Consider the following 10,261-nt stretch of genomic DNA (forward strand, 5'->3'; position numbering starts at 1 on the left):
AAAATGTGTTGAATTGAGTTTAAATCCAATCCGCTTTTTTCATGAACATGTAGAATAATTGTCATTAAACATTTTCTATACGAGCGATACTTCTCATGGTGAAGTGCCCATTTGTTCAGTATTTATAATGAGAGGAAAAAACAGATGAAATAGGACTCGGGATATGAAGTAAGCCAAATATCCCAATCATTTTGACCAAACACCATGATATGGATTATATTGTAGGATTGACCAACTGTTTGTTCCCAAAATATTTAAAACAAGAATGAGAATTTGAATGAATAGTCATCAGTCATGTAGCAAAGGTCACTTATTATGCAAAATCCACCTTTTCATGTCTATTATACATAAATATGTGTCGCCTCTGCGTAAAGAGTTTCGGAAAGTTTCGGGAAGGTAGATTCTCTTCTTTTTTGTCTGAGAATGAGCTGATCAGATTTTGGCCACTTTATGATGTCATAACGTTCTTTTGGGCCAATTAACAACCAAGGAAACAGGGCTGAAACAGAACGGTTTATGGGATGCTACAATGCATGATCTGTTTGGTATTTCCAGCCCAACACTTCAGACATGTTTTGTATATATCTGAGACCCATAATATATTGTTGCAAAAGAGTATAATAGGGGACCTTTAAATGACTGATAGTAAAGACAAATAACAGAAAAGCTACAAGTCTGGTAAAGGCAGAAAATTATCTTTAAAAAAAACATCACTACTCTAATGCAGCTTTTAAAAACAGGGAAAGACAACACCTATATAAAGTATTCCCGGAATATAAGATGTCTCATATAATGATGTTCATATAATATCGATATAGTTTATACCCCTACGTTGAATGTTTTATTATTCCAAAGGGACAGCACAAAGTGACATTATGGTATTTTTTGTGATTTTGGTTGAGAGCAAAAGTAGAGGGAACAAAACATTAACGTTATAATATTCACAAAGATGAGCTCAAGCAGTTTGTCATGAAGGAAAGGCATTAACAGTTTCTGCATGATGCATTATGCTTCCCCCAGGAAGAAGAGCTCAATTTGTTTGAATAAGAGCATCAGCCTGCTTCTTTATCAAATATGTTGAAGGGTTTGTGTACAAGATGAGATGACAGGTGATATTTCAGCAGACATTATATGTGTACAGCCACTTCATTGAGATTATTCCCAACAAGTTGAAGAGTTTATGCACATGCTCCATCAAGCAATCATATGGCAATAGTGTCCACACCGGAATCTGATCATTGAAATTCAAATGAGCACATATCTAGTACAAACATTTAAATCGCCCAGGAAGAAACTCATTATGAATAATAGCAGCCTGTCCTGAACATCAAATAATCCTAACAAACTACGAGACAGCGTAATGGAGCCCTATTGAGGAGAGATAAATATTCCATCAGCAAGACTCCCTCTTTAAAATTGGAGAGGAACATGGCGTACAAGCTAACAACCAACAAACACACAAAGCCCCTAACCCGTCTTAAAAGGGTGAAATTACACCAGCAGTGTGTGTGATGATATGATCTTGTTGTAAAACATGAATACATTATTTGCTGTTGGAAATTCTCCAAACTGAACCTTTTAGCAATTGGCAAACGTTTAAAATTAAAAGCCGACAAGAATATAAATCTGACTTCACTACAACCACTGTAGCCAATCAAGTGCATTTACTCAAATATACGTTATTTAAGGTACTTGTGGTTTACTTAATTCTGTCTAATCTAATGCTACTTTATAATTCAAACTTAATACTTTTTGGTTTTTGACACATTGATTCCATGATATAATTTATTTTGAAGATGAGGATTTTACACACCAGACATGTGATCCACTTAATACAATTATTAATTTACACAGGTTAGACAAACCAACAGTATATACATATTTTGGGGGTTATATACCAACCTTATTGGCACGACAGCTCAACTAATATTAATATTATTATTTAAAAAGAAGCAGTCTGGGCCACTGCATGTCATCCAATTTCTCTCCCCCTTTCCCTCTATGGCTGTTCTATCATTAAAGGCATGACGCTCAAAATAAACTTAAAAACAATGTAATTATACAAATATATAGAAAATGAATAGTAGCACAACACCAACAGTGTAAACATTTGCTGCACCATGAGTTGTTTTATTTGTTCTGAGGGCATTTGCCTATAATACTTTTATATATTATTAGCTAAGCTTTTAGATGCAGGACTTTTACTTTAAAGGTAGGGTAGGTAAGTTTGAGAAACCGGCTCGAGATCGCTAGAATTTGAAAATACACAACCGGAGAAAATCTGCCACTTCCTCATAGAGCCCCTCCTCCAACACACACGAACGCGCACATGACCAATGAGGGCACGAGATAAGTTTGTGCACAGATGGAAGGCTGACAGGCAGGTCGGCCATCCAGTTATTTTAGCCGGGCCGGCTAAAATGATTGGTCGTGCTTTTTACAGTATTACGGCTTCCACAGATGACATTTTTTTATGGATTTTTTGTCAAAGCACTTAAGATATTTATTGCTATCGGGATGTTAAGAGCATTCCATGGAATATAACAAAAAGTGTATCTCGAGCCGGTTTCTCAAACTTACCTACCCTACCTTTAATGTCATGTTTTTTTTAGTATTTACTTAAGCAAAGAACCATAATTTAAGTACTTCCTCTGACAATGTTGTGCAGAATAGAGACACAAACCTCATTCCAACACAGTATGACTCACATGTCAGAGAATGTACATTACCATCACTCACTGCACAATGATAACAGCATGCCCACACTGACACGGTGACTTAATGGACCATATCACAGGATGAAACCCCTCATTTATCTCCATGTTCAGTGTGTGTGTGTGTGTGTGTGTGTGTGTGTGTGTGTGTGTGTGTGTGTGTGTGTGTGTGTGTGTGTGTGTGTGTGTGTGTGTGTGTGTGAGCTACTGGTGGTGCATGTGTGTATGCCAGGTGGATGTAAAGCTGGGTTATAGACACAGAGTCTGTGCTTGTGGATTTAAGGAAGTCTGTAGTCTGTGAGGAGATGTCAATCAAACGTGAACATGTCCTGACAGGAATGAAGTAATATTGTCGCTGCTATTTTTAACTCGTCTCCGCAGCTGTTTGTGCCGTCTTTTCCTGTCCTTCCCCATGCTCTGTTTGCATATCATTATCTAACTAAAAACATCCACATAGAAGCTTTAACCGAAAATAATGTGTACATTTTAACACTAAATGATTAGCATTTATCACATCTACATGTCACACAGGTGCTGGCGACAAATCACAAATGTGTGTGTGTGTGTGTATATGTGTATGTATGTATGTATGTATGTATGTATGTATGTATGTGTGTGTGTGTGTGTGTGTGTGTGTGTGTGTGTGTGTGTGTGTATAGTTGCTGCTAGCCCGGTGACATTATTACAGCTCATGATTTAGGAATGTCAAGGCTCCATGCCATTACTCTTCTCGTACAGACCAGATTTTCGTGTGCGTTGCTCTGTTTCACCTGCCCCACACTAGGTATTTACGTGTTCAGTTAGCTGTGCTACTGAAGGGGCCGGCCCATATGTCTCCCCGAAACCTCTGAATAATTTAGCCCGACAGCCAGTCCTATAAAAACCCCATCTATATTAATGAGCAGCCTCCAACCATTTGGATCTCTGCATGGAGGTTGTGGTCCCTCCATCATGCGTGAGGTGTCGTAGAAGGCCCACCTTCACCCAGATATATCAAGCAAAGAACGGATACAGCAAGAAAAACTGTTCAAATCACACCGCCTCCTATTCATCAACAAGCTTCTCTTTCATTTGTTGTGGAAGACACACAGATCCTCTCCGCACAGTTCAAGCCGTTGTGAGGCAGACATTTTAGATCCTTCATCAAAAAGGTTCGGTTCGATCCCGTTCTTCAACAGCATGAAAGAAAAGTTCAACCATGTGGAAATTAGGTTTACTGTCATGAGGTTGAGTAGCACTTTCTGTGAGATCTGACAAGAAATCTAATAACGTGTGTTGCCCAAAAAAGAGAAAATAAATGAAATGGTCAGAGTTCCTGTGGTACTGATCGGAATGATCAGTGGGGTTTAATAATTGTACTTTTTTATTTGGGGAATGTTTCTGCGCTTGTTGAAAATGAAAAAAAAAGTGATGTAATCTTTAAAATTTGAAAGAAATCCCGTAATTACTTTAAGAGTCATATTTGATTCCCATTTTGGTCTTAATTTTCTATTATGTGAAACATTACCTAAGCTATCCTCATTGCGAAACACCCTAATTTATTGTAAACTTCAGTGAAATGGGGAGATAAAACCTGAGTGGGAATCAGTTTACACCAGTGTTCTATTTGAATTGTATAAAAAACACAAGGTACATTTGTAACAGAACATGTTTTTTTGTTTTTTTATTAAGAGTCCTCCAATGATTCAGGAATCAGCATACTTCTGCTTCAACATGCTCTCACAGTCCACCTCAGCGTATAGGTGCTCATTAGGATTCAAAACAGATACTGTAGCACATTTGGCTGAGGCTTTTCCCGTGTGAAACATTTATTATTTTAAGTTTAAAAAAAAAAGCCTCTTTGCCCAATGGACTGTATAAGGTCATGGTCCAAGAAGTTAACTGTACTCAGGGATCTATTTACTTTTCATCAGCACTCAGTTTGAATCATTAATGAGTATTTGGATATCCCCTCTGTTTCGTCCACAGAGCAGAAAGCATTACAGATTAAACGCATGTCCGACATCATCAATCCTGGGACAGCAGAGGAATAATTCAACAAACTAAAACCCATAAATATGAGGGCTGTTTTGTTCAAGTAGACTCAGATCCAAGAAATTACTTTGGGAAAGTGGATGATTATTTTTAGGATGTGACACTGGTGTGGAATTAACTTCCTCCCTCATCCGCCTAATGAAATAACTTTGCTGCATCAATTTATCACTTTCCTGCTTATAAACAAAGATCTGGAGAAAGAAAAAGTGTAGCCTTGCCTCATCATTACACTTACAGTAACAAAAAGTAGATCAAAGCATTCATCAGAGTAAGCTTTAACGCACAGTAGGTTTACACATACAAGGAATTAGCTTTGTGTATGGTGCTGCAACAATATAAGGATATAGGTTGTGGAGAAACATCAAAAATAGACCAATTATAAAAAGAAAGTATGTATACAAAATATTTAACAGAAAAAAAAAAAAGATAAATATTTACACAGAAATATAAATATACAAAATACTAACAACTAAGTGTTGCTAATATATTACAAAATACAATGTATTACATGTTTTAACGGAAGGGCTGTGCAGATTTTGAAAGAGGGGTGCTATATTCTTTACTTTATTCTTATACATTTGGGTCTCGACATGACTTTATAGTTCACAGAAAGAACACAATATTTAAAAAATGTAAGAAATAAAAGGAGAAGGCTCTTAATATTCCTGATCTCACAAATCTATATTATTATGTATGACTGTAAAAATACTGCTGAAGGATCAACAGATTTACCCCATTTTACATTGTGTTCATCAATGCTTTGGTATGAGGCCATTGTAGAGAGAAATTGGCTATTGATTACAACCAGTTGGTGAATTAACTTGAAATTAAGATTGGGAGCAGTACTGAGCAGAGTTACTCTAACTGATCCACCCTTTCAATCTCTCTCTCTCTCTCTCTCTCTCTCTTTTTCCAATAAACATCCAATAACACTCTGCCATTCCTCAGAGGGGGATCTGCTGCCACGCCTGGCCATTTGTTTCTATGGTTAGTAATTCACTTACCGAGGGGAGCAGTGTATGGCCTAAACTTTCATCGGGAGAAGTGTGGTTTTTCATTTGGGAGATAATTAAATGAACATGGTAAATGAAAAAGCCAAGAAATAAAAAATGGAACAAAGAGAAACATGAAAAGCTCCTAATGGCCTCCCACAAAATCCCTCATGGAGTCCCTGTACTGTACGCCACGATAATGGCTTTGTGTATGGAGCAATTATTCACTGTCAGCATGCAACAGCTTGTATGGAAGTTGCGTGGCCGCCATCCAGTGAAACATTTTGCGTTTCCGTCTACCACCTGTCCTGTCTGCGCTGCGCTGACACATCTATTAGAATAATATGAGTTTGCCCAGGAGATTATTCCTCAATACGTTTTGGCATCTGCAGTCAGAGTAAAACTGCTATAATCACCCTGCTGTGTGAAAACAGAGACCGTGTGACTGGCTTTTCCTCCGCTGACAAAAACTATGACAAGAAACTCTTCTGCTGCTACAGCAATATTAATCTACTCCTTGAACTCACATTAATGATAAATGACTTGTGGATATTGCCGTAGAAAATAGTAAAAAAGAGCTTGAGATTACAATTAGTCACCTCTCTCCACAAATGATCATTTTCCCTGAAATAAAAGGTCTACTTCAGTAAAACACATATTATTAATGAATGATTACACACTATTAATGAGTGCTTACCCACACTAAGGACTGACTTTGAAGAGTAAAACATGCATAGGTCAGTGTGCACATGCTGTAATTTGCAGCCATTAAGAGATCAAGAGGCTATTTTCTGTGGAGAATGTATTTTAATAGAGTTGGCTTGGGGTTTTTTCTATGAAGGTTCACACAATGTACAACTCTGAAATGAAACGTAATGAGTCAATTTTCCCGTTCAATAAATGGAAGTCATTTGACCTCCTGTGTCCTACAGAGTGCAACGCCAGATGCAATTACAGAACTACAAACACTTAAAGGTAGGGTAGGTAAGTTTGAGAAACCGGCTCGAGATACACTTTTTGTTATATTCCATGGAATGCTCTTAACATCCCGATAGCAATAAATATCTTAAGTGCTTTGACAAAAAATCCATAAAGAAATGTCATCTGTGGAAGCTGTAGTACTGTAAAAAACACGACCAATCATTTTAGCCGGCCCGGCTAAAATAACTGGATGGCCTACCTGCCTGTCAGCCTTCCATCTGTGCACAAACTTATCTCGTGCCCTCATTGGTCATGTGCGCGTTCGTGTGTGTTGGAGGAGGGGCTCTATAAGGAAGTGGCAGATTTTTTCCGGCTGTGTATTTTCAAATTCTAGCGCACTCGAGCTGGTTTCTCCAAAATTACCTACCCCACCTTTAAAGAGAAGAAATACAACACAGATCAATCTGTCAAGAGCAACTTAAAGAGGCCCTATTATGCTTTTTGGAGGTTTTCACTTTGGTTTGTATGCATGTAAATGGTCTGCAAAGGCTGAAATCCCAAGGTTTCCTCCAGAGGGAGTTTCTCGCCTCCATTGAACACCTTTGTTCACTTCTGCAGTGACATCACTATGTAATACTCACACTGCTATTGGCTCAAACACATGTACGTGATAGGCTGAGGGGCGGGACATCTATAAGCAGTTGACCAATCAGAGCAGATTGGGCTCTGGTTTCAGACAGAGGGTGAAAAGAGGTGCTGCCGCACAGGCAGTATGAGAGAAACAAAGAGCTTTCTGAACATTAAAGCATGGAGACAAAAAAAAAAAATGTGAACCTGAAGATGAGCATGAGATGTCCTTTTTAAACATTTACTCTCTAAAGTAAATGTCTATAACTAATACAATATAAATCAGTTATTTAGCATAATCAGTAGAATCCCATTTGGTATCAAAAGTAATCAAATAATATTGGGTTCAAATTTCATCTGAGCTCATGTTGCTTTTCTTTGATGGGACAATGCACCACTGGAGATGTTCTGTGTATGTGACTTAAGAGTCCCCAAATGTGTTCTTCAAACTAAGTTGTTTTTCCTGACAAACAGTATACAGTATGTGTGAAGCATCTATTTTCATATTTTTTTTTACAGATATTGAAAATAGTAACCTTCTCCTCATGCTTTAGCAGCGGGAGGGAGGAAGTGACAATATTCTGATGCTGCTCAGCGTGACACAATCTGCCAGTGAGCGATGTGTGCTAACTCTGTATATGAAATTGCACACAGCCACAGAAGCAAACCTTGAGCAAAAGATCTGATTCGTTTTTTCAATTTCATGCTGATGAGCTGCAACCTGATCCTTTTAAACAGTTATCAAAAGGAGGACAAATGTTGCTCATGGTAACATAACCTTCTATACGTACAGGACATTAAACATTTCAACTAGAAACATGTCAAAGAAAAGCAATCATTTTAAAAAGAAATACATTCTAACTTTTCATGCAATGATGCAAATAACCTTTAACATATCAGTCAATCTCTAAAAGAGTAACTGATTTATCTGATTAATGATTTTAACCATACTATTAATAACCACAGGTCATTCAGTAGAATATCAAAAAAGTATATATTTGAATTTGAATTGATATTAACTTCATCCCATCCAGCCCAGTCAACTCCTGTGGTTATATGGTACATTTACTAATATGTAACTCTTGCAATTAGAGATGTCCCGATCCGATCACGTGATCGGGGATCGGAGCCGATCACGTGATTTTCAAAAGATCGGAATCGGGAGAAAAAAATCGGGGATCGGGAATTTTTTTTTTTTATAAAATATTTTTATTATTTTATTTAATGTTACAAAACAAAAATGACCATGTTCACGTCTTAAAGTCATCCTGAGGTCTTAGTTTTGGTTTAAAATTACACAACATCATGTATGTGTTGCTTCTTTTGGGCTTGTTTTCATAGACCTGGTTGCTTATTTCTCTCAAATCTGGCAACAGAGTGGGCGCAGTGTCTAATAGTAGCAGTAAGCTAACGAGAGGCTACGTTCAGCTGGTGACTCGGGAGTCGGGACAGAGAAAATGTCAGGAGTTTGGAAGTATTATAAAATTGAAAGCGAAGGCAGTGTAACAGCCAAATGCAATGTTTGCAAGGCGGAGGTTCCGCGTGGTGGAAAGAACAGAGCTACGTTCAACACGACCAATCTAATACAAACACCACCAACAACAACACGACGAGTACACAGCGGCCACTCAGGTAACGGCACTGAAACAACCGACACTTTCAGAGACTTTTAAAAGGAAAGAGAAACTGCCCCAGAACAGTGAAAAGGCCAAAAAAATAACAGCCAAGATAGCTGAATTCATCGCGTTGGATGACCAGCAGTTATCTGTGGTGGAGAACGTGGGGTTTAAGGGACAACTTGAATGCTTTTCTCCTTTTTTTTCCTCTTAATGCATTGCATAAAGATCGGATCGGGAAAAATCGGTATCGGCAGATTGTCAAAATCAAATGATCGGAATCGGATCGGGAGCAAAAAAAGGTGATCGGGATATCCCTACTTGCAATGTCTCTCAAATCTTCATATTCACGCAGCTATATCTGGAAAGCCTTCAGTAAAAGAGGAATGAAGACACCAATGATCACGCTGAATATAAATGCCTTATGTGAAAAGAAAAAGTGAGAATTAACGTCACTCCCTAGCAGCTTATTTTTACCTGCAGAACTTGTTGTTTAGCACAGAGTTACTTATAAAGAAGAAGAAAGTGAGAAATAATAAAAAAGGTGAGTTTCAGTTTTTCGTCTCAGAAGAACAACTCATATTTGTTTTTGTTAAAAAAAAGGATCTATGAGGGATCAGGAAGCTTTGGACTGCATTGTGTGGCTGCTGGTGGATTACTGTGTGTTTGGAAAGCCTGTCTTGGCCCTGAACTGAAACGATGTAAAGATGAAATGTCTCACCACATGTCGAAAAATCTAATACAAGACACAATGGCACACAAGAGCTCCTGTGCTGGGGCTTATGGCACAGCATGACGCATAACACACACACACACACACACACACACACACACACACACACACACACACACACACACACACACACACACACACACACACACACACACACACACACACACACACACACACACACACACACACACACACACACACACACACACACACACACACACACACACACACACACACACACACACACACACACACACACACACACCACACACACACACACACACACACACACACACACACACACACACACACACACACACACACACACACACACACACACACACACACACACACACACACACCTGAAGGCCGAGCACACAGAGGCAGAGAGACGTACAGTACATCAGCTGAAAATAAACGTATATACCTTGCTGAACATTGCTCATTCATGTGATAATGTTGTACATTCATTTATATTAAAATATCACTTCCTATCACATAGCCTTTCTGGGAAAACAAATTGATCTATATTTTACGCTTAATACCTCTGAAACTTCTGCAAGTGCCACGTGGGAAGCGCTTAAGGCTTATATTAGGGGTCAGATTATTAACTTTACGAGCTCC

Source organism: Trematomus bernacchii, unplaced genomic scaffold (assembly GCF_902827165.1).
Source record: "Trematomus bernacchii unplaced genomic scaffold, fTreBer1.1, whole genome shotgun sequence".
Classification (NCBI taxonomy): domain Eukaryota; kingdom Metazoa; phylum Chordata; class Actinopteri; order Perciformes; family Nototheniidae; genus Trematomus; species Trematomus bernacchii.